Consider the following 26,258-nt stretch of genomic DNA (forward strand, 5'->3'; position numbering starts at 1 on the left):
TATTTGAGTTCTATCTCGCTTAAGGATTTGAGCACCAGACTGCTTTCAATGCTTCAAGGCACCTTCCATGCATCCTTATTTCTGGGGGCTTTATCAGAGCCAAATAAAAGGAGCAGTTTGTCCACCAAAAGCTTCAGATCTTCCTTGCCACTGAAGTACACTCCACCTTCGGGCTTTTTGAAATTGGTGGCAGTGTAGCAGTCATTCAGATCTGGGCAAGTACTACCCCACTGAGGAAAACATTCCATATTTTCATTTTTCTGAGGAAAAACTTGATGTAATGTGATCCTATCTCGCCTACATTCTCTACAGATGGGTTCGGAGCCGACCCTCGGCTCCGACTCGGCACGTTATACTATAGAACGAAGTCTCTTATTGGTTGAGCCACCTCATATCCCAGGATGCCCCACTACTTCTTCCCCAGATCTCGTTTGCCGCTTCTACAGCATAGACGTGGTCTCGGACTTGGCTGAGCTAAGTGCCTCTTAGTGCTTATTTTTTCTGTCAGAATTTTTCGCTAAGCTTACCCAAAAGCTGTTTTAACAGCTACTTATTGTGTGTGATTGTTTTTTGTAAAAAGTTTGTGGTAAAATTGTGTTTTCCTTGACAGCAAAGGATCCCGTTTAAGTTAGAGGGGCCTTTGCCTAGCCCACGCGCCTTAGCAGGAGCTGTTTAACAGCTAATCATTGTGTCATTGTGCAGTTTTAGAACTTTTGTGGTAAATTGTATTTTTTCTTGGTGGTAAGTGATCCCGTTTAACTTAGAGGGACCTTGCCCTAGTCTACGTGTTATTTTGTTTTAATTCAGTTTAAAGTTCAGTTGAAGTAGATAGCCATGTCTAAAGAACATAGGCCATCAGGATTTAAGAAATGTTCAAAATGCAATTATAAAATGTCCATTACGGGCGACCATTTGTTATGTGTATACTGTTTGGGGCCTAAGCACCTACAGGAATCCTGTAGCATTTGCCACGCTTTTTCCTCTCGCGTGCTCCAAGAGAGGAAAAATAAGTTGATTTTGAAAGGGCTGATTACCCCTTCCTTTGAGGAAGCCCTATCTTCTTCTTCTTCCCTGTCGAGGAAGAAAAAATCTTCAGCTCCGACCAGCCCGTCGGATCCGGCAGCAAAAAAGTCTAGGCAGGCTTCTCCGTTGGCTCCACGGACTTCGGAGCCGAGGGCGGAATGGTCTGCATCGATGTCTCCAGCCTCGACGACTCTGGTTTCGGAGCAGAGAGCTCGGGCGTCGAGAGGCGAGTCATCTCCATCGGCTCCACTGCCTTCGGAGCCTATGAAGGTTGCCTGCCCAGACTCTTCCCCTTCGGTGCCGAAGTCCACATTGGCTCCGAGGGAAATTGCAGTAGTGGTGGAACCTCCCTCGGCGCCGATACTTCTCGAGACCATTCGGAGCCGGTCCCCCAGTCTTTCGGAGCCGGCGGTGAAGTCGACTCGGACCCGGTCGGTCTCTTCTCGGTCGTCGAGGATGTCCGATTCGGATGTAGACAGGGTGCTTCAAAGGCTTTTTCAGTCTCCGGTCTTTCAAAGTTGGTCTCTGCTCCAGCCCAGTCGGCTCCGGAGCCGATGTCCCACCCTGCCATCTCGATTCCTCCTCCAACAGCTTCGGTGCCGTTGGAGTCGGTGTTGGTGGAGCAGGTGGAGGTTGTCGGGTCGGTCCCGACCCTAACTCCAACCCCGCCCTTCTGGTCGGGGTTCGGTATGCGGACCTCCTCTGTCGGCCCCGGGGGGGACGCTTCGGGACCAATCTTTTTGGTTCCGAGCCTCTCTCTTGGTGCGTCGGCGGTTCCGACTGCTGTTGTGGCCTTGAGGGGTGAACCTTCCCAGGACTCTGGGGGTCCCGCCTTCAAGGCCATGAGGAGTGCCTTGGCCAAATCCTCTCTGGCCACTTCTACCATCTCACCACCGCCTTCCCTTGGCACGGAGACTGGTTCCTTTGCAATCCCCCTGTCTCACGACAGCGGAGCCCTGAGGCCTGAGGTTACCCCCATCGGGGGTTCCCTTCTTCCTGGAGGTCCGTCCGAAACGTCTTCGGAGGAACCCCCGAGGAAGAGACAGTGCAAGAGGAAGCACGTCGACTCCCCTGATGAGTCTCTCACCTCAGATACCGACCTCGATGATGCGGAGGGGTCCCCCAAGTCGTCCTCTGATGATGTTTCCTTTGCGGACATCTTGGAGATCCTAAAGCAACGAGGCGACTGGCAGTCCAAACTCCCTTCTGCTGAGGAGTCTGTGTTCCTCAAGGCCTTCGGGGCTCAGCCCTCCGCCTCCTGGGTGTCTCCGCCCTTCGATGAGCTCCTGGATTTGATCTCTCGAAGGGCGTGGGAACATCCGGACTCTGTTGAACCGGTGCCAGCTCGCCCCAATAAATTCCTTTCAGCACCCCCTGATAAGGACTTTCTTACCAAAGGTGTGGCTGTAGATGCCTTGGTGGTGGCATCTGCTACCCAACAAGATGTGGCAGAGGCTTCAACATCCGTCCATCCTCCTAATAAGGAGTCTAGGAGCATGGATCGGTATGGCAAGCGCACCCTTGCTTCAGCAACCTTTACATTAAGGTCTCTGAATTACCTGACGCACTTTACGAGACTGCAGAGGGATCTGGTCAAGGAGCTGTCGGATACCCTCTCTGGTAACTTACCGGAGCAGTTAGCCCAGACTGTTAACTCCCAGTTGGCTACCCTTTCCAACTCGTCCATGAGGCTCATTTGTTATGCAGCCGAAGGAGCGAGCAGAGCGGCAGGCACAGGTGTTGCTCAACGGAGACAAGCCTGGCTGCGCCTGTGTCACTTTGCGGAGGCCTTTAAGTCTTTCTTTGCCGACGCCCCCTTCGATGGGTCCTCCCTTTTTGGACCCAAGGTAAAGGACACTTTGACTTGCTGCGAGCAGGAGGGTAAGACTTTAACTGCCGTAGGGGCCCGGTTTTCCACTCCCTTCAGACCTTATCCCAAGACTCGAAGAGGAGGGAAAATGTGGTTCCGTAAGTCTCAAAAGCCTTACTCGTCGCAGCAGAGCGATTCCCCTTCTAGAGGCAGAGGAAGGGGAAATTTTTCAGGGAGACGCCGTCCCAGAGGCGGCGGAGGCCCCCGCAACACTGGAGACCGCGAGTCCTTTCGTGGCTCCTCCTCCTTCCAGCATCCCTGAAGGAGTGCCCGACTGTGCAGCTCCGGAGCCAGTCGGGGGTCGTTTTTCGAGGCACCTAAAGGCCTGGGAAAGTATCACTCAGGACCGATGGGTGCTCCGAATCATCGCCGGAGGTTACTCCATTCCCTTCTCTCAACCCCCTCCACCATACCAAAGGATCCCGGACCCGCCACCCAGTCAACGGGATATGGCAGCCATCGAAATTTCAAAGCTGCTTCAAAAAGGAGTCATCCAACCTGTCCCCGCAGATCAGGCCGGATCAGGGACTTGCTCAAGATTCTTTTTGGTACCAAAAAAGACCGGGGACTTGAGGCCCATTTTGGATCTCAGCAGATTAAACCGATCAGTGGAAAAGTCCAAATTCCGGATGGTCACCTTGCAAACCATTCTCCCGCTTCTGGAGAACGGTGTTTGGATGTGCTCCATAGATCTCAGATGCCTATTATCACATTCTGATAGATCAGGCATCAAGGAGACACTTGCGCTTCAGCCTAGGGGACAGTCATTTTCAGTTCCGTGCACTGCCCTTTGGTCTCACCACAGCCCCCAGGGTGTTCACCAAATGTTTGGCAGTGGTGACTGCTCACCTGAGAAGTCTAGGATTCCAGGTGTTTCCATACCTAGACGACTGGCTCCTAACTGCCACTTCAAGGCGTCTACTCTTAAAAACTTTAGGAGCCACTATCTCCCTAGGCAGCTCCTTAGGAATCACATTCAATTGGACAAAATCCGTATTGCTGCCATCACAGCGTATTCTGTTTATTGGTGCAGAAATACACTCAAGGCAGATGCGAGTATCTTCCTGCGGAAATGATAGCAACATTGCAGTCTCAGGTTCGGGCGTTACTCCTCAGACGTCGGCACTCCAGCGAGAATGGTCCTACAGCTGTTAGGTTCCTTGTCAGCCATTATTCTTCTCGTCCCCCTGGCAAGATTGCATATGAGGATACTCCAGTGGCTCCTGTCAGTCCAGTGGTCTTATCAAGACCTCCCCCTCAGTCACCAAATACTAATCACAGAGACGTGCAAACAGGATCTTCGTTGGTGGCTTCTTTCCTCCAACCTGGATCAGGGGCGACCCTTCGTTCCCCCATCCCCCTCGGCCACGTTGACTACGGACGCCTCCCAGACAGGGTGGGGGGGACATTATCTGGACAGGTCGGTCCAAGGCACGTGGCACTCCAAGCATCTTCTCCACATCAATATCCTGGAAATGAGGGCGGTGCTTCTAACATTGCAAGCACTGCACGATCACCTCCCCCAGGGGACGATTGCCATTCAGTCCGACAACATGTCGGTAGTCTGGTACTTGAACAAGCAAGGAGGGACCAGATCTTACCCCCTTTGCAGAGAGGCCATGAGGGTATGGGATTGGGCGGTTGCTACCAAACGCTTTCTAGTGGCAACTCACATTCCGGGAACATCCAATGTGATAGCCGACAGACTGAGCAGGACTATTCTCTCCCCTCACGAATGGTCCTTGAATCACAAAGTGGTAACACAGATTTTCACGAGATGGGGAGTTCCATGTTGCGATCTTTTCGCAACTCCCCTCAACGCAAAATGCCAACAGTTCTTCTCTCTCATTCCAGTTCCTGGGCAGACCCCCAAGGATGCTCTGATCCAAGCTTGGCCCCCCGGACTGCTGTATGCCTTTCCACAGGTTCCCCTTCTCCCCAAGCTGATTCAGAAGGCGATTCGATTGAGAAGCAAAATGATTCTAATCGCCCCATACTGGCCTCGTCAAGTTTGGTTCCCCTTTCTTCGCAAGTATGCATTGGACGGTCCCTGGTTCCTGGACCAAGTTCCGGACCTCCTGACGCATCAGTCAGGACAGCTCCATCAGTCCCTCCATTCTTTGAAGCTAGCAGCTTGGCTACTCCTCTTCCGACCATAGTTAGGAGCCATTCTTTTGACCCTGAAGTCATGCATATTTTGTCCTCGGCCCACAAGACTTCTACTAAAAAGATGTATAGCAGTAAATGGAAGAGGTTTGCTATTTGGGCCCAACTCCGAGGATTAGACCCTGTGACTGCTTCGGTGTCAGAGGTTCTGAAGTTCTTAACTTCCCTGTTCAACCAGGGTTGTTCGGTGTCTACCATCAAAGTTCAATTGGCAGCTATTTCTAATTTTCATGAGAATACAGAACCACCTTTAATGAGCAACAAGTTGTGCAAAGCTTTTATTAAAGGAGCTTGGCTTTTACGGCCCCCTATATCGCATCCTGCACCACCGTGGGACCTTAACGTAGTGTTAGGCGCATTAACTGCACCCCCCTTTGAGCCGGCTGCAACCTGTGACCTGAAATTTCTTTCTTGGAAGACTGCCCTTCTAGTTGCTATCACATCAGCCAGGCGAGTTTCAGAACTTCAAGCCTTATGTGTCAATCCACCATACCTGGTATTTCACAAGGATAGAGTATCTCTTAGACCAAACCCATCCTTTATACCAAAGGTTTGTTCTAACTTTTGTTTGCAACAATCACTGGAATTACCGTTTTTGTTCCCTAAGTATACAAACAGGGCTGAGTATACTTTTCACTGCTTAGATGTACACAGACAATTACGTTTCTATTTGGATAGGACACAACAAGCACGAAAATCAGATCAACTGTTTGTGTCTTTTTCAGACAATAAATTGGGCAAATCCATCACGAAAGTCACTATTGCCAAGTGGATCAGAGACTGTATCAGTCATATTTACCGCATTTCAAATAAGGACCTTACAATTCCTGTGAAAGCTCATTCTACCAGGGCTATGGCCACTTCGGCAGCCTTTCATTCCACGCTCTCTATTAATGACATCTGTGCGGTTGCTACGTGGTCTACTCTACACACCTTTATCTCACTACAAATTGGATGTGGCATCTAGGGGTCGGGCTGCCTTCGGTTCCACGGTTCTCCGGACCGTTTTCCAGTGAGCCACCCAGGAATTAGGTGCTAGGGACGCTGTCCCATCTGTAGAGAATGTAGGCGAGATAGGATCACATTACATCTTTTAGTTATGTACTTACCATAACTTTAGATGTATGGGATCCATCTTGCCTACATTCCTAATAACCCACCCTCCTTCCCCCTACCTTGGAGGCCAGAAGAGACCGGACGGTCCGAATACAACTGTTTCCTCTCTTGAAACACCTGGCAATCTTATAACAACAGTCTATGTGTGTGTGCATGTGTGCGGACAAACAAGATCTGGGGAAGCAGTAGTGGGGCATCCTAGGATATGAGGTGGCTCAGCCAATAAGAGACTTCGTTCTATAGTATAGCGTGCCGAGTCGGAGCCGAGGGTCGGCTCCGAACCCATCTGTAGAGAATGTAGGCGAGATGGATCCCATACATCTAAAGTTATGGTAAGTACATAACTAAAAGATGTTTGTGTTTCACTGTTGCAGTCATTACATTTGGGTAATCCTGCTGGCAGGTTGCCCTCAGCTGGCCTGAATTCCAAAGTCTTGGGTCCTGCGTTGGCCGCTGTTGCCCCTTCCCTGACGTCAGGTTGTCAGGGGTATAAAAGAAGCAGCCGACGCCATTTTCTTCAGTCTTTCTTGCCGCGCGGTGCCCAAAGCAGAAGCAGCTCACGAGTGCCGGTCGGCCGACTCCTGAAATTTTCGTGTGAGTTTCAGAACCAAAGTCTTCAATAAAGCTAAGTACACCCCGTTGGGGAAACTTTTTTCTTGCTCCAGACCAATGTCAGAAAAAGTTAATTGTATTACTTGTGGAAAGCAAATATCTCAAGGATTTTCATTCTTACTGTAGTCCTTGCCTAGGCTCTGATCACAACGATGTCCTTCAAGAATGCAACTGCAGTCATAACATATGGGTTGTCCTGCCTCAGGCAGCCCTCGGTCGGCTGGATTCCAAAGTCTGGGTCCGGCGTCAGCTGGTGTCGCCTCCTCTCCGACGTCAGAGCGGCTGGAGTATAAAGGCATCGGCCGACGCCATCTTCTTAAGTCTTTCTTGCCGCACAGTGCCCGAAGCAGAAGCAGTTTGCAAGTGCCGATCGGTCAGCTCCTGTGTTTTCAGTACCGAAGTCATCTAAAAGCTAAGTACCCCGTTGGGGAACATTTTTTCTTGCTTCAGCCGATGTCAGAACAAATTAAGAAAGTTAATAATTGTTTGTCTTGTGGTAAACAAATACCTCATAAGGACTTCCATTCTTACTGCCTTCCTTGCCTGGGCCCAGACCACGACGTGTCGGGCTGTGCTTGCTTTAATAAGTGCACTCTCAGGCGCCAGGCAGAATTTGCCGAAGACTTTTTCGGTGAATCTTTCGCATATATTATGCTGTCGGATCAACCGACAACTCAATCTACCAAAAAACGAAAGGACTGGGACCGACATCCTCGGCCCGCGTCCACCACCGATGCAACTCCTAAACCCTCCGCTAGTGCTTCGGTCCCTTCGGAAGCGGTAATTCAACCGATCCAGGCCGACACAGCGCTAACTCGTCCTTCGGTCTCTGAGACCTCTCCGGTGCCGGTTGTTGATTTTCCTCTGGAAACCGAAGTTCTGGATCTACACGACACCATTCCTGTAGACAAGGTTACTCCTGCACGTGGGGCTGCAAGGCCTCCTGTATCCATGTCCATCAAGGCCTTTGCATGTGCCTAAGGCTGCCAGCCAGGCCAAGGCCCATCCTAAACCTGCTGCTCAGGCCCCTTCTTCTGATAAACAGATCATGTCTCTTGCTGCAGATCTTATTTCTCTTATCAGGGGGTCTCAGCCTCACCCAGACAGAGGTTCTCAGCCACCTGCAGAGAAAAGGCCCAGAACTGAGCAGGCTGACAATCTCTCTTCAGATGAAGCCTCTGGGGATTCTGAGCATTCAGATACCCAAGAAGAATCCTTCCAGGCCTATGAGGACTCTGATGCTGAGGAATCAATTCCCTCTGCCTCTCCTTCAGAGGATTTCTCGTTTGGTGAAGTCCTGCACTCTGAGGGAACATTTTAAATGGCAGGGTCAGGAATTCTCTGATTCCAGGAAAAGGCTACGTACCTTCCTCAAGCTTCCCCAGCACAGACCTTTAGCTATTCCTCCAGTTATGGATGTTTTGGATAATGTTTTCTCTGACTCCAGTGCTAACCCTGATTCTCTCCCCCCTGCTCCTGTCAAGCCAGACAGATATTATAGGGTCCCTGACACTCACAAACACCTCTTTAAGGCCCACTCTGTGGATCTAGAAACTATTTCACAGGGCCCCAAGGGAGTGGCTACTTCCACTGCCAAGAATCCACTGCCAGCGGATAGGGAAGCTAGGTCCCTGGAGAGATGGGGTAAAAAAGTTTATACCTCTACCACCCTAGCCATGAGGTCACTTAACTGCCTTTTTCATATGTTTCAGTACCAGGATTTTTTACTGGATGATTTACAGAAAAAGCTAGCCTCTCCTGAGCCTATTGATAGAAAAGCATTGCAGGATCATGTACGTACCACTCAGCAGGTTAACAATCATTTTCTTCAGTGTGGTTATGATGCATTGGAGGCTTCATGTAGGGCAGCTATGACTGGGGCTGTGATACGTAGACATGCTTGGTTAAAAGATCAGCCATTGCCAGACCATGTTAAAGTAAAGTTACTTGATGCACCTCTGGAAAAACAGAAGCTTTTTGGTGCTAATGCACAAGATGTGTTGAAATCCATTGAGGAAAAAGCTAAGTCAGTTCAGACAGTCAAGGATTTCCTCCAGGTTCAGCCACCCAGGTTCAGCAGAAACTGGCCTTCAAAGAATTGGTCCTTCCCCGACTCTGACAAGTTTCAAAGGGGAAAAAACAGGCGTGCCCGAGGTAGAGGGCAATACCGAGGATCCTACAGGGGCCGCCAATGGCAACCTACAAATCAAAGAAGTGGCGCAGGCAGTCCAGCTGCACCACAAGGACAATCACAATGACTTGACTTTCATACCGCCTACAAAGGCTCAAAGAGAAGCACCTTTGGGCGGAAAATTATCCTTATTCTCAAAAAACTGGCATATCTTAACCAAGGACAACTGGATTCTGGGTTTAATAGACAAGGGTTACAGATTCCACTTCCATACTTTACCAATAAGGCAAGGCATGCCAAACCTGCCACAACATCAAAGGGCAGAGGCACTCACTCAAGTTTCAAAGCTGTTAAGTATAAAAGCAATAGAAAGGGTTCCTCCTCAGGAACAAGGCCAGGGATTTTATTCAAGACTGTTCCTTGTTCCAAGAAAAGAAAACAAATGGAGGCCTATACTGGACTTGTCTACTCTAAATACTTTTCTCATTGTGCCAAAGTTCAAAATGCTGACGTTGCAGCAACTCCTTCCCATGCTGGGTAAGGGGTCTTGGCTGGTCACTCTGGACCTCAAGGAGGCATACCTGCATGTCCCAATCAGACAAAGCTGCAGAAGATGCCTCAGATTTCTTGCAGGGACAGAGCATTATCAATTCTCAGCATTGCTGTTTGGCTTATCTACTGCGCCCAGAGTGTTCACGAAATGCCTGGCATCAGTAGTGGCACACTGCAGACTCCAGGGGATTCAAATATACCCCTACCTGGACGACTGCCTCATACAAGCAGACAACAAACAAACCTTAATAGCAAGCTTGGACTATGTCATTCAACTACTGCAGGCCTTGGGATACACAGTCAACATTCAGAAATCAAGACTGCTGCCATCCCAACAGATTATTTTCCTAGGAGCCAAACTGGACACAGAAACTCAAATGGCCTACCTCACAGAGGAAAAATAACAGCAGTTACCAGAGTACTTCAAAGGCCTAGCAATGCTCTCCCAGCTGACTGCAAGGAAAATCCTGCAGGCCCTGGGGTTCATGGCATCTTGCATTCTTCTGATACCTTTGGAAAGACTTCATATGAGAAAGCTGCAATGGTACTTAAAAAGCTTATGGTCCCAACACAGCCAAAGCCTAGAGGACGTAATCCCACTCATTCCATGTCTGCAAAAAGAATTTTTGTGGTGGGCTCAAGCAAGTCAGTTAAACAAAGGCATGTCCTTCAACAGACCTCAAGCAGGTCAAATGATTACAACAGACGCCTCAGATCATGGATGGGGGGGCGCACATGGAGGGCAGATGCATTCAAGGTCTATGGACACCAAGGGAAAGACATCTGCACATAAACCAAAAAGAGATGTTGGCAGTGATACATGCAATCGAGACTTTCGAAAAATCACTACAAGGACATTTGCTAATAAGGACAGACAACACCACTGTCATGTGGTATATAAACAAGCAGGGAGGCACTCATTTATATCCCCTCTGCAGACTAACAATGATTCTCTGGGAAAAATCCCTGAGTCTGAAGATACATTTGCAATCCCAGTTTGTGCCAGGCAAGGACAATGTACTGGCGGACAAGCTGAGCAGAAATTTCTTGGATCCACACGAATGGATGCTGCACCCTCACATTTTCTCACAAATAACAAAGACATGGGGAAAACCGGGCGTAGATCTCTTTGCTTCTCACATGAATCATCACCTGGAAAAGTTCTGCACAAGGACCCACCATCCTCTAGCCTGGAAAACTGATGCTCTCTCTCCTTCAGCTGGAATTCCCTAAAAATGTATGCATTCCCTCCTCTACCTCTGCTGACCAAGGTGATACTGAAGATCAAAGCAGAACCAACAGACATTCTGATAGCTCCAGACTGGCCAAGGCAGCACTGGTACCCATTGCTGTTGAGCATAACTCTGACCAAACCGTGGCCTCTGCCCCTATGGCCCCTGCTTCTAACACAACATAATTACAGGGCTGTCCATCAAAACCTGAAAACATTGCATCTGACAGCCTGGAGGTTACCATGACTCCTTCCGCTTTCTCTCTTTCCAAAAAGGTTCAAGAGATCTTACTGGAAGCACGCAGACCTTCCACCAGAAAAACCTATTCAGCCACGTGTAAGAGCTTCAGCATCTGGAATGCCAACAGGGGTCAGGATACAACATTACTGAGTATACCTCGGATATTGGAATACTTGGCAGAAATGTTTCATACTGGACTCTCATATTCTTCTATAAAGATTCACGCCTCAGCAATCTCAGCAAAATATGATTGTGATCCACCAGTGTTTTCACATCCTTTGCTAAGACAGTTCCTAAGAGGGATAAAGAATATCAAACCTCCTAGAAAACAGCCAGTACCTGCATGGGACTTCAATTTCGTTTTGGAAAAATTAATTCTTCCTCCTTTTGAGCCAGCAGCAACTTCAGAAATGCAATTTCTATCATGGAAAACGTTTTTTCTATTGGCGGTCACATCTGCAAGAAGAGTCTCGGAGATACAGGCACTCATGGCAGTACCTCCCTTCCTCATATTTCATCAGGACAGAGTTTCTCTAAGAACCAATCCTACATTCATGCCAAAAGTAATTTCCAGGGTATCTCTAAATCAAGCTATTCACCTGCCTACCTTCTTCCCCAGCCCGCAAAACGGGGGAAAAACTGCTGCATACTTTGGACATACACAGGCAACTACGTTACTACTTGGGACAGAACTAAGGCCACCAGAAAGTCTGACTAACTGTTTGTAGCCTATGCTGCTGGAGTACAAGGAAAAGCAATCTCCAAACAATTTCAAAATGGATTGGACACTGCATCAGATTCTGCTATTCTTTCCATGGAAAAGGTTTGCCAGCCAATATTAGGCCACATTCCACCAGAGCTATAGCCACATCCACAGCTTTCCTAAGAGGAGTGGCTACAAAGGACATTCTAGAGGCTGCTACATGGAGCTCCGTGCATACATTTACCAAGCACTACAACCTGCCCTTATACTCCAGATCCCGAGCAGGCTTTGCTTCGGCAGTCCTGCAGGGCATTTTAGCTACACCATCCCTTTCTTAGTTCCATCCACCCCCAGCTTGGCTATGGTATTCAACCCATATGTTATGACTGCAGTTGCATTCTTGAAGGACATAGTACAGTTTTGTATCTACCATAAATGTAGATGTCCGATAGATATGCAACTGCAGTCGGATTTTCCCACCCTCCTACCCCTCTGCAACCTTCTTTATGGGTCCACTACCCCTCCCTATTAGCTGGGGGTATCTCCTATGGTGCATCTGTTTATTACTGTTGTGCATGTCTGGAATTGTTTATCCATTCACCAAATTTAGCCTTCCTAGGTGGGCACCTGGCTTCTGGGGCAAGAAACACTGAAGAAGATGGCGTCAGCCGATGCCTTTATACTCCAGCCGCTCTGACGTCGGAGAGGAGGCGACACCAGCCGACGCCGGATCCAGACTTTGGAATCCGGCCGACCGAGGGCTGCCTGAGGCAGGACAACCCATATGTTATGACTGCAGTTGCATATCTATCGGACATCTACATTTATGGTAGGTACAAAACTGTACTTTTCTGGTTGTCGGTTTTGTGCTAGATTTAACCAACGCACTATTAATCGTCTGTTTACTTTTGCTTTAAAGTATTTTGGTAACAGGTTTAATTATCCTAAAATGTCATCGGATAGCCATCCGACTAACGGAGTTTACAAAAAACGCAAAGAAAAGGATAGAGAAAAACAACTGAGGCACAAAACCGACGACAAAGCTTCTCCTAAGCCAGTTGTCGGTTCGCCAGTTTTCAGTGAGGCGCTTTTGCAGCCCCTGACACCTGCTACTTTAGAGTCGCAGGCCGCTGCCGACTCACACGTGGAGTTGGCCATGCCGCCGGATACTCAGAGTATTGGAGCCTCGGACGCTAATCCCCCAGATGGGTCCGGAGCCGCTGAGCAGGTACCGACTTCTGAGGGTGTAGTCAGACCACAACATCTTTACATTAAAATGACTTCAGCTTCAAAGACAAAGATTAAATCTGCTTCTAAAGCAAAGAAACTCATGAGCCACGTGTACAGGCCTCTATGCCCAAAAAACATATGCTCAAGATGGCCGAAGACCTGATTACCTTGATCAGGGGTTCCCATCCCCCTCCTGATAAGAGGCCTAGGCAAGACACTGACTGAGTCTTCAGATCAGGTTTCTATTTCTTATGATTCCTCTTCTGATCAGGGATCTTCTTTACCACCCTATGAGGATTCTGATGCTGAAGAATCTATACCTTCAGCATCCCCTCCTGAGGATTATTCCTTTGGGGAAACCTTGCATACCATGAGGGAGCATTTTCACTGGGAAAGTCAAGATTTTTCAGAATCTAAAAAGAGGCTCAGGGATTTCCTTTTACTACCACAGCACAGGCCTCTAGCCATTCCCCCCTGTGTTAGACATTATAGATGGGTTTTCGGAGTCTAGTTTGATCCCTGACTCCTTACCTCCAGCTCCTGTTAAGCCTGACCGATATTACAGGGTTCCTGACTCGCACAAATTTATTTTTAAAAACCCTGCTGCTGACCCGGAAACACTTTCACAGGGTCCCAAGGGAGTTAAGGTCTCTACAGCAAACCCCCCCCCCCCCTCTGACAGAGATTCAAGGGCACTGGATAGATGGGGGGAAAAAGGTTTACGCATTTGCAACTTTGGCTGTAAGGGCCTTAAACTGTCAGTTTCATATGCTCAAATAACCGCAACATCTCATGGGATTGCTTAAACAGAAAATTATGTTAAATTCTGAATGTGCTGAAAGCAAGGAAGTGCAGGATTTATTGCATGCAGCTGAACAAGTTGGAAAACATACTTTGCAATGTGGTTTTGATTCTTTGGAGGCCTCCTGCAGGGCCTCAGTTACAAGTGCTGTAATTAGGAGGCATGCTTGGTTAAAGGAACAAAATCTGCCTGATCATGTTAAAGTTAAGTTACTAGATGTACCTTTATGGCATACTTTGTTTGGTGCTAAGGCAGAGGAGGTGTTAAAGAAAATGTAAGACAAAGCTAAATCTATGCAAACTGTTAAGAGTTTTTACAAGTACAGCCACCTAGGTTTAGTAGACACTGGCCTACAAAAAACTGGTCCTTTCCTGGGTCAGGCAGACCTCAAAGGGCAGATCCAGACACCCAAGGGGCAGACCCAGGCGCAAGGTTCTTGTAGGTCAAAGCAATGGGGTGCTTCTACCTCCAAAGCTGGAGAAGATAAAACACAAACATACAGAAAGCAGTCCCAATGACTTCCCCTGCCTGCACCAAGCACTTATCTTCTGGCAGCACCCTTGGGGGGAAAATTAGCACTTTTTGCTCAAAATTGGCACATTATAACCCAGGGCAAATGGGTTCTAAATATAGTGTCACAAGGCTACAAATTCCATTTCCATACTCTGCCAAAGGCAGATGGCTGGCCAGATCTGCCAAGAAATCAATGGGCAGAGGCACAAAAACAAGTTTCATCCCTCATGGACACGGGGGCCATTCAGCAAGTACCAGAGCAAGAGCAGGGACAAGGATTCTACTCTACTGTTCTTGGTACCCAGAAAGGACCAAGGCCTGGAGGCCGGTACTGGACCTATCTATTCTGAACACATTCCTGGATATTCCAAAATTCAAAATGTTGACTTTGCAGCAGCTTCTGCCCATGCTGGGCAAGAACGCTTGGCTTGTGACTTTAGACCTAAGAGGCATACCTGCATGTTCCAATCGGACAATCGTGCAGAAGATACCTCAGATTCAAGGCTGGTTCAATGCATTGCCAATTCTCCGCACTGCCCTTTGACTTATCTACTGCGCCCAGGGTCTTTACAAAGTGCCTGGCACCAGTAATTACATTCTGCAGACAAAGAGGAATACACATATACCCTTACTTGGATGACTGTCTAATTCATGCAGAAAACAAGGACATTCTTCACCATCTGGCGTTTGTAAATAGACTTCTAACATGCCTAGGGTACACAGTCAACGAAAAGAAATCAAAATTAGTACCCTCTCAAGATATAACATTCCTGGGTGCAGGCTTGAATACAACTGCCCAGATGGTTTATCTCATGCCAGACAAAGGCAACTGATTACCTATTTCACAATGTTGGCAACAAAGGCCCAGTTATCTGCAAGAAAAATTCTGCAGGCTTTGGGCTTCATGGTATCCTGCATCCTACTAATTTCATATGCAAGACTGCATATGAGGAAACTTCAATGGTACCTAAAAAGTGTTTGGACTCAACATTGCCACAGCCTGGAAACAATGATTACTCTCATTCCCTGCCTGCAACAGGAGTTTCGATGGTGGGCAAAGGTTTGTCACCAGAACAAGGGACAGCCATTCACATTATCCCCAGCCAGGCAGACAATAACAACGGATGCATCAGATTATGCCTGGGGGGCCCAGATGGCAGGAAGATGCATTCAGGGCACATGGACCTCAAATCAAATGCATCTACATATCAATCAAAAAGAGATGCTAGCTGTTCAAAATGCCCTGACAGCCTTCAAGGAACTACTTCATCTGGGATAACTACTGATAGACAGACAACACAGCGGTCATGTGGTATATAAACAGGCAGGTTGGCACACATTCTTACCCCCTTTGCAGACTAGCCATGACATTGTGGGACACAGCTTTGACTTACCAAGTACATTTGCAGGCACAATTCCTGCCAGGAAAAGAAAATACTCTGGCAGACGAACTAAGCAGAAACCTCATGGATCCCCACGAGTGACAGCTGGATCCACAAGTCTTCAGCATAACAAGGAAATGGGGATGCCTGGACGTAGATCTATCTGCCTCCCCTCACAACTACCAACTAAAAAGATTCTGCACAAGGGCTGATTACAGACAAACATGGAAAGTGGACACCCTATCTTTCAGCTGGAAAAAACTATCAGTATATGCCTTCCCTCCACTCCCTCTCCTCCCCAAGGTACTCCTAAAGGTCAGACAGGAGAAACCGAAGATGATACTGATTGCCCCAGACTGGCCCCGCCAGTACTGGTATTCAATCCTAAGGAACTTGTCTCTCTACCCAGCTTGGACCTTACCTCATTTACCTCGTCTGCTGTCCCAGCAAAACAATCAGATCCTGCACAGCCAACTCGGGACATTAAACCTGGCAGCATGGCGGATAATGTAGTCATACAAAAAACACCTCTCGGCAAAGCTGTGCTGGATATTCTGGAAGCCAGAAGGCATAGTACAAGAAAGTCTTATGCTGGAAAATGGAAGAGATTCTGTGCTTAAAACCAGGCACAAGGAACTGATACAACTGTACCAAATATTTCTCGGATTTTGCAGTACTTGAGATGCTGGACAAATGCCTATCCTTTTCATTAATTAAAATTCATGCCTCTGCCATTTCGGCTTATTACAATACAGAGCCACCAATGTTTTCTCATCCTTTATTAAAGCAGTACTTCAGAGGAGCCAAAAATTTAAGGCCTCCAAGGAGATCACCAATGCCTGCATGGGACCTCAACTATGTCTTGGAAAAGATCACCCTGCTTCCTTTTGAGCCAGCTGCTACTGTTGATATGAAGTTTTTATCTTGGAAAACAGCTCTTCTCCTAGCAATTAATTCTGCAAGACTAGTTTCAGAGCTATAGGCGCTCATGGCTGTGGAACCTTTTATCATGTTTTATCCAGACAGGGTCTCTCTGAGAACAAACCCAACATTTATGCCTGAAGTGGTGTCCAGTGTGGCTCTTAACCAAACTATTCATCTGCCAACATTTTATCCAAATCCACAGAACAAGGGGGAGAGAATTCTGCACTCTTTGGACGTACACAGCTTAGATTCTACTTGGACAGAACCAAAGCTTTCAGGAAGACAGAGCAATTACTAGTGGCATATGCTGCAGGATCACAAGGAAAGGCCATCTCAAAGCAGACTATTTTGAAGTGGATAGGCCACTGCATTCGTTTATGCTATTCACACCATGGCAAGCCAGTGCCTAAGGGCATTAGGCCACATTCCACCAGAGCTGCAGCCACTTCAGCCTTTCTCAGGGGAGTACCAACGAGAGAAATTTTAGAGGCGGCTACTTGGAGTTCAGTGCACACCTTTACAAAGCATTATAGTCTGCCATTCTACTCTAAATCCAGGGCAGGCTTAGCCACTGCAGTTCTACAGGGCCTCATAGCCGCTCCTAATGCTGTTTAGCTCCAGCCTCCCAACCACAGCTTTGGGACTCTACCCAAATGTAATGACTGCAACAGTGAAACATGAAGAACATAGTACAGTTGTGTACACTTACCATAAATATAGATGTTAGTGTATTCACTGTTGCAGTCCAGGTTACCCACCCGCCATCCCCCTTTTTTCTATGGATCTTATCTTTCCTTCTCTTGATTTATACAACCTATGTGGTGTATTTGCTTATAGATGAAGGTAAAATTAATATTGGTGCATTTATTGATTTTATATATATAAAATTTGGCTACTCTTTTAGGGGGCACCTGACATCTGGAGCAAGAAAAACTGAAGAAAATGGTGTCAGCTGCTTCTTTTATACCCCTTATGTCAGGGAAGGGGCGACAGCGGCCAACGCAGGATCCAAGACTTTGGAATTCAGGCCGGCTGAGGGCAACCTGCCAGTAGGATTACGCAAATGTAATGACTGCAACAGTGAATACACTCTAACATCTACGTTTATGTTAAGTGCACACAACTGTACTTTCTGTGAATGTATTTTTGTGCTTGGAAAATGAGTGAGCTGTCATGACTTCAGGGGATTGGAACCTCTGAATACTTGTGTGAAAAAAAACAAAGTTTTTTGTAATTATTTTCTACATATTTATGTAGAATTTGTGTGAGACACAGGATGTTATTTTGGGAATTGTCCTTTGTTTTTAATCTCAGAACACTTAGTTTTAGCCTAGATTTACTGGCTCTCAAAACTCTATCAATCTTTCAGGCTTCTTTCTCTACTAAATAGTGGGGCATTTACTTGTCTTCAGTTCATCCTAAATAATTTGGCAGAATGAAGCTCTTAGCCAGTTGCTCCTCCCTGAAGCCTTTCATCTGCTCTCTAAGGTGGCAAGAAAGTCGGAAAAAAGCTTCTCACTGACTGATTATCTTTCTCCTTGGTGTTAGCCAGTCCCAGTCAGTGTGCAGATGTGGGATGGAGTCAGAGCTTTTGGGAGCTGGCCATTTGTTGTCCTGAGCAGTATGCAGCGTATAAAGCCTAAAGACAGCAGTGAAGAATTTTAACATCCAAGTGCTACTTGCACAACTGTACTTCTTCATGGAAGTATTCTTCGGGGTACACTAGCTTTAACATGGGAAAATTTTAAATGAAGATCCTTCAAAATGCCTTGATGTGGTAGTGATGGTAACCCAGCCCTGTTTCTCTGCAGTTCTGCAGGCCTTTGAGGTCATCTTGCTGGAAGCTGACTCCGAACTGCTTATCATTTCTGTGGTTAAAAGGCTGCGCTACGTGCTTAAATAGCCCAGCTAGAGGATGCATGTTGGTGCATGCTAACGCCATACGTGATTGCAGAGAGTCTCATTCATCCACAGAATAACTGTATGCCTTTACCAGTCTAGGCATTCTGTCAGTTAACAGACAAAAACACACCTTTCTGCAGTACCATGGTGATTGGTACCCTGGTGGAATACATGTGCAAGGAAGTACCAGATGCCATGTTTAGAACCTTTCAGGACTTATAGTGGCAGTTACTAGCCAGGCTGAGTAATGTAGAGGGATAATGCCCTGATTGTGTTCTAGAAGACTTGTGGTTAGTTACCAACTCAGCCAATGGACCTGTGTGGAAGCAAGCAGCTAGTGGCAGCTCACCTGTAGGCTTTAGTGCTGACATAAGTGCGAGTTCCATGCCATGTAGCACTGTGGGTAGAGTGACTGCAAAGCAAGAACCTAGGAAGAGCTTGACACATAAGCGCATCCAGGTGTGACGTGTGCAGTACCTATGGATGCAGTGGCAGAAGACATTGCGGCCATAAGGACGGTGGAGATTGGCAGGAGGTGTGGTCCCTCGCACCTGATGATAGCCAGCTTTTCATGCTTGACACTCCTGTGAGTGGATGAAATGGGATGATGTTCGTGTTACACTGCTGCAGTCATCACACTTGGGGGTTATCCTGCTGTCAGGCGGTCCCGCAGTCAGCCAGAGTTCAAGTCTTGGTCTGGCGTCTGTTGCTGTCGCTTCTTCCCTGACGTCAGTGCGCCAGGAGTATATAAGATGCATCCAACGCCATTTTCTTCAGTCTTTCTTGCCACGTGGTGCCCAAAGCAGAAACAGTTCGCAAGTGCTGGTCGGCCGACTCCTGAGATATTCGAAGTCGAATTTCAGATCCGAAGTCTTCAATAAAGCCAAGTACCCCGTTGGGGAAACTTTTTTCTTGCCTCAGACCGTTGTCAGAAAAAGTTAATTGTATTTCTTGTGGAAAGCAAATACCTCATAAGGACTTCCACTCTTACTGTATTCCATGCCTAGGCCCTGATCACAACGTCACTAGTTGTCGGTTTTGTGCTAGATTTAACAAACGTACTATTAAAAGGCGTTTTGAATTTGCATTGCACTACTTTGGCCGAAGGTTCAGTTAGACAATGCTGTCGGATCAACTGACGGCACTACCGAAAAAACGCAAGGATAAAGACAGACATCCGAGGTCCAAAACCGACGACAAAGCCTCTTCTAGGCCAGTCGCCGGTTCTCAGTGAGGCGCTTTCGCAGCCCCTGACACCCACTACCTCAGAGCCACAGGCCGCCTCCGACTCCCACGTGGAGACAACTAGGCCTCTGGAAACTCAAGGTGTTGGGCCTACGGAGACTAATCCCTCAGATGGATCCGGAGCCACTGAGCAGGCATCGGCTTCTGAGGGTGTTTTCAGACCTTCACAACTGACCATTAAAACTACAGCCAAGACAAAAGTACCACTGAAGACAAAGAAACAAGTACAGCATTCTCCTGTTCAAGCCTCCATGCCTAAGAAACAGATGCTTAAAATGGCCGAAGACCTCATTACTTTAATCAGGGGTTCCCATCCCCCTCCTGAGAAAAGCCCTAGGCAGGATACAGACTGATTCCTCTGATCAGGTTTCCATTTCCTCTGATTCCTCTTCAGCATCAGAGTTCTCATAGGGGGGTAGAGAGTACCCTTGGTCTGAAGAATCTATCCCTTCAGCCTTTCCTCCTGAGGATTTTTCTTTTGGGGAAACTTTATATACCATGAGGGAGCATTTCCATTGGGAAACTCAGGATTACTCAGAATCTAAGAAAAGGCTCAGATTTCCTTCTACTGCCTCAGCACAGGCCCCTGACTATTCCGCCTGTACTGGATATTGTAGATGGTGTTCTCTGAATCCAGCTTATCTCCTGATTCCTTGCCCCCTGCACCAGCCAAGCCAGATATGTACTACAGAGTCCCTGACTCTGATGAGTTTCTTTATAAAAACCCTTCAGCTGATCCAGAAACTATTTCCCAGGGTCCAAAAGGGGTTAAGGCTTCCATTGCAAAAAATCCAGTACCCTCCGACAGATTCCAGAGCTTTGGATAGATGGGAGAAGAAAGTGTATACATCTGCAACTTTAGCAGTAAGAGCTTTAAATTGCCAGTTTCACATGCTTAAGTACCAACAATATTTAATGGCTCAATTAAAACAGAAAATGCTTGCTAACTCAAACTCCTGATTATAAAGAAATGCAGGATTTATTGCATGCAGTTGAACAGGTGGGAAAACTTACTTTGCAATGTGGTTTTGATTCTCTAGAGGCCTCTTGTAGAGCCGCAGTTACAGGTTCAGTGATTCGAAGGCATGCCTGGTTAAAAGAGCAGAGTTTACCTGATCATGTTAAGGCAAAATTATTGGATGCTCCTTTACAGCATGATACCTTGTTTGGTGTTAAGGCAGAAGAAGTGTTAAAGAAAATGGAGGATAAAGCTAAATCTATGCAAACAGTCAAGGATTTCTTACAGGTGCAGCCACCTCGATTTAGCAGAAATTGGCCTACAAAAAATGAGGCAGATACAGACGCTCAAGAGGCAGATCTCCACCACAAGGCTCAAACAGACAACGACAGTGGGGCACCTCAACCCCAAAAGGAGGTGAGGAAAAGTCTCAACCTTACAGGAAACAGTCACAACGACTTTCCTCTTCGTACGCCAAGCCCTTCCCTTTTGAAAGCCCCCCTTGGGGAGGGAACTAGCACTTTTTTTTCTCAAAACTGGCAGACAATCACCCAAGACAAATGGCTTCTAAATATTGTCTCAAGGTTACAGGTTCCACTTTCGTACTTTACCAAGGCTAAAAAGAATGCTAGACCTGCCACAAAATCAATGGGCAGAGGCACAGAAATAAATTTCAGCCCTCATGGACAGAGTTATTGAAAAAGTACCACAGCAGGAACAAGGATAAGGATTTTACTCAAGACTCTTCCTAGTCCCCAGAAAGGACAAGGCCTGGAGGCCCATATTAGACCTCTCCATTCTAAATACTTACCTGGATATTCCGAAATTCAAAATGTTGACATTACAGCAGCTTCTACCCATGCTGGGCAAGAACGCTTGGCTTGTTACTCTGTACCTCAGAGGCATACCTGCATGTCCCTATCAGATAAAATTGCAGAAGATGCCTCTGATTCAAAGCTGGTACAATGCACTACCAATTCTCTGCACTGCCCTGTGGCTTACCTACTGTGCCCAGGGTCTTCACAAAGTGCCTGGCACCAGTAATTGCATTTTGCAGACAAAAAGGAATTCAAATATATCCATACCTGGACGACTGCCTCATTCAAGCAGAGACAAAGGACATTCTTCTACAGCATCTGGCGTTTGTAAAAAGGTTACTAACTTCTCTAGGGTACACAGTAAACGAAAAGAAGTCAAAAGCTAGTACCCTCACAACAGATTATATTCCTGGGTGCCAGCTTAAATACAACTGCCCAGATGGCTTACCTCACGCCAGACAAGCAGGTTCAACTAACTCAATATTTTCCACTACTGGCAAAAATGTCCCATCTCCCTGCAAGAAAAATTCTGCAGGCCCTGGGATTCATGGCATCCTGCATACTACTAATACCATATGCCAGACTGCATATGAGGAAACTACAATGGTACCTAAAAAGTGTTTGGACTCAGCACTCTCACAGTTTAGAAGCAGTAATACCACTGATTCCCTGCCTACAACAGGAGTTTCGATGGTGGGCAAAGGCATGTCACCTAAACAAGGGTCAGCCTTTCACCCTACCCACAGCCAGGCAGACTCTAACAGATGCTTCGGATTACACCTGGGGAGCACACATGGCAGGAAAATGCATTTAGGGCAAGTGGACCACAGACCAGATGCATCTTCGCATCAATCAAAAAGAGATATTGGCTGTGCAAAATGCCCTAACAGCTTTCAAGGACCTTCTGCATCCAGGACAATTATTATTAAAGACAGACAACACCACAGTAATGTGGTACATAAACAAACAAGGGGGCACTCATTCTTACCCCCTATGCAGGCAAGCCATGACCTTGTGAAACACAGTTCTAACATACCAAGTTCACCTGCAAGCACAGTTCCTGCCAGGAAAGAAAAATACTCTGGCAGACGATCTAAGCAGAAATATCATGGACCCTCACTAATGGAAATTGAATCCACAAATCTTCAGCATGGTAATGCAAAAATGGGGATGCCCAGACATAGATCTTTTTGCCTCCCCACTGAATTGCCAACTACAAAAATTCTGCACAAGGACTTATCACAAACAAGCATGGAAAGTGGATGCTCTCTTGTTCAGCTGGAAGAACCTAAAAGTTTGCCTTCCTGCCTCTGCCTCTCCTTTCAAAGGTACTCCTAAAAGCCAGACAAGAGAAACCACAGATGATCCTTAACTGGCTATGTCAATGTATCAAGCCAGGCTAACTCGAATGTGTAAAAATCTGTTAACCAGTTTACTGTGTAATTTAATTTAATCCTGACTTGTGCTCAGGACTAACTGTAACCTGTGGAACTGGTTTAACTTGCTCACTTATGTAATCGCTGTAAATAGTCTGTTGTAATATGTAATGCTGGTATTATGTAATGCTGTATCTGCTTACCCTTGGAGCTTTTCTCCCCGGGCCTCCGCTGAAAATGGACATGAATCCAGTCGGACTATCCCGGTCAACAAATGTAAAATAAAAATAAATAAATAAAATCCTGATTGCTCCAGACTGGCCACGACAGCACTGGTACCCTATCTTATGGAACCTAGAACAAGGCCCACCATGGATTTTGCCTCAAATTCCACACCTTCTGACTCCACAAAGCAATCAAATCCTGCACGGTCAGCTCAAAACCCTGAACCTGGCTGCATGGCAGATTTATTAGTCAAACAGGCAACACCTCTCTCTAAAGCGGCTATGGATGTCATTTTGGAGGCCTAGCACCAGGAAAGCTTACTCAGAAAAATGGAAGAGATTCTGCGCCTGGAACCAGGCTCAAAGCCTAGATCCTCTTGTTCCAAACATTCCTCAGATTTTACAATACTTAACTGAGATGCTGGACAGAGGCCTATCCTTCTCATCAATAAAGATGCACGCCTCTGCCATTTCAGCACATTATAACACTGATCCTCCTTTATTCTCTCATCCCTTGCTAAAGCAGTACCTCAGAGGGGCTAGAAACATAAGACCGCCCCGGAGAGCACCAACCTGGGACCTCAATTTTGTTTTGGAAAAGCTGACCCTGCCACCTTTTGAGCCAGCCAATACAGCTGATCTAAATTGTTTATCATGGAAAACAGCTCTGCTCCTGGCAGTAACTTCAGCACGAAGAGTCTCAGAGCTACAGGCATTAATGGCAGTGGAACCTTTTATAATTTTTCATCAGGACAGGGTTTCTTTAAGGACAAACCGTACTTTTATGCCAAAGGTGGTATCTAGTGTGGCTCTTAACTAAACCATCCATTTGCCAACTTTTTATCCAAACCCCCAGAATAAAGGGGAGAAACTTCTGCATTCTTTGGACATACACAGACAGCTACCCTTCTACTTGGACAAAACAAAAGCTATCAGAAAAACTGAGCATCTTTTTGTAGCATATGCTGCAGGATCACAGGGCAAGGCTATCTTAAAGCAGACTATATCCAAATGGATAGGACACTGTATTCGTTACTGCTACACACAGCATGGGAAATCGGTCCCAAATAGCATTAGACCACATTCCACCAGGGCTACAGCCACTTCAGCGGCTTTTCTGAGGAGTACCTACCAAGGAAATTTTGGAGGCTGCAACTTTGAGTTCAGTGCACATCTTTACCAGACATTACCACCTGCCTCTTTACTCCAAATCCAGAGCAGGATTTGCCACTGCAGTTCTGCGGGGTCTCATAGCCAATCCTAACTCTTTATATACCAGTCAACCAACCTTAGCTTTGGGATTCTACCAAAGTGCGATGACTGCAGCAGTGTAACACGATGAACATAGTACAGTTTGTACCTACCATAAATGTAGATGTTCGAGTGTTCACAGTGCTGCAGTCCAGGTTACCCTCCCTCCATCCCCTCTGAACTAGCTGGCCTTATCTATACCTTTCTATCCTATACAACCTTTGTGGTGTATTTGCTTGTAACTTAAAGTATTGTCTTTTATTTTATATGTTTTGCCGACCTACTTGGGGGCACCTGACAACTGGGGCAAGAAAAACTGAAGAAAATGGTGTCTGATGCATCTTATATACTCCTGGCGCACTGACGTCAGGGAAGAAGCAACAGCAACCGACGCCGGACCAAGACTTTGGAACTCTGGCCGACTGCAGGATAACCCAAAGTGTGATGACTGCAGCAGTGTGAACACTCGAACTTACATTTATGGTAGGTACAAAACTGTACTTTAGGCTCTTGCAGTGATCAGAGAATGGATGGGCCATAGAGCTGTTACCTAGATCGGGGCATGAACTTGGCTGGCTTTTTTTTGTCTGGAGAGGAACAAGTATGTGGATGTGGTGCTGAGAGAATTAGTTGGTAGTTGTGTTGGGGGGGGGATGACTTCTACTATCAGCACTCTGGATCAGCAGACGTGCAGTAAAAAAATAGTTGAGATATTAACACCAGCAGTGAGGTGTAGTCTCAGGCCCAGGCATATACTAAATGCTCATCTGGGCAAACATTTTTGGCTTCTGTTGCAGGAATTCAGTGAAGTATAGAAAGAGAAGAAAATCCAGATAAACAGGTGCTTCACTCCAGAATTTCAAAATGCATTGAAGTTTGCAGCCACATGCACACACTTAGACTGTGTTAACAGGAAAAGGTATTTGAGAAGGACTAGTGGAGAGGTGAAAGATAACAGCATATGCATTCCGGTAGGGTTTTGGAGGAGGACCGAATTTCTCTGCAGAATTGTGTGCGCCTTCCACATCTGGCACGTTCCCCCTTTCACCACCTTTAAGGAGATGTCTTTGCTCTGTTAAAAATTCATTCAAGCTGACTGTTCTCTTTTTGGGTGTTTGGGTGCTTATAAGCTCTTGAGTACAAGATGAAATTCATAAGTTTCCCATTCATGGGAATAATCCCTGTTCTTTCCAGACCAGATTTACTTGGAAGAATCAGTCGTAAAAGGCATGCTGCTGGCATAGAACAAGGGGAAGACATTTAGTACAAACCGTTCTTAGATCCAAGAAGGGAATGACCATGAAAACCAGTTGTAGACCACATAAGGTTAAACAAATTATTGGTAATGAGGTTCAAAATTTTAACTCCCCCAGTCACTACACCCTCTTGATTCCAGAAACACTTAAAATCACTTTGGACATGAGTCTTTGTCTAGATGCCTTCATTTACAAGTAAACAAGAAAATTCCTTCAGTTCCTAGCAAGGTCAGAGAATTTCCAGTTTACCACCATGCCCTTTTATCTGGCTATAGCTGTTAGTTTACAAGATGTTTGGCCTCAGTCTTTGCCCTCATTGGTCTTCAAAGTATCCATATTTGTCTGTCTGGATGACTGCCTGATGAGGCAAAAGCCCAGTCGTAGCTTAAACTTGCACTAAATTGCTCAGTTCAGTCTGTCAGCAGGATGGGTCTGTCCTTCACTGTATGCAAATCCAGCTTTACCCTTTGTAAAGTATGTGTTTCTTGGGGTGTCTGACCCGGAGAATTGTAGGGTCAACTTCCAAGACAAACACGTGACACTGCTCTACGTTTTTCTCCCACAGGCTGTAGTACTACCTTCTGTGATGGCAAAGATCCTGCGCTTATGGATGTTCTTCGTGTTTCACTGTTGCAGTCATAACTGTAGGGTGCTCCTGCCGGCAGGCAGCCCGAGGTCGGCCTGAATCCCAAAGTCTGGGTCCGGCGTCGGCTGTAAAAGCTAGTATCCTGA

At 46.7% G+C, this 26,258-nt stretch overlaps 1 protein-coding gene across 5 annotated transcripts in view; it reads left to right on the forward strand.

The window, feature by feature from the left end:
- FBXW11 (F-box and WD repeat domain containing 11) overlaps positions 1-26,258 on the forward strand; it is a 2,367,054-nt gene that overhangs the window by 1,188,932 nt on the left and 1,151,864 nt on the right. The window lies entirely within an intron of this gene.

This window comes from Protopterus annectens, chromosome 4.part0 (assembly GCF_019279795.1).
Source record: "Protopterus annectens isolate FY-2018-M chromosome 4.part0, PAN1.0, whole genome shotgun sequence".
NCBI classification, from domain to species: Eukaryota; Metazoa; Chordata; order Ceratodontiformes; family Protopteridae; genus Protopterus; species Protopterus annectens.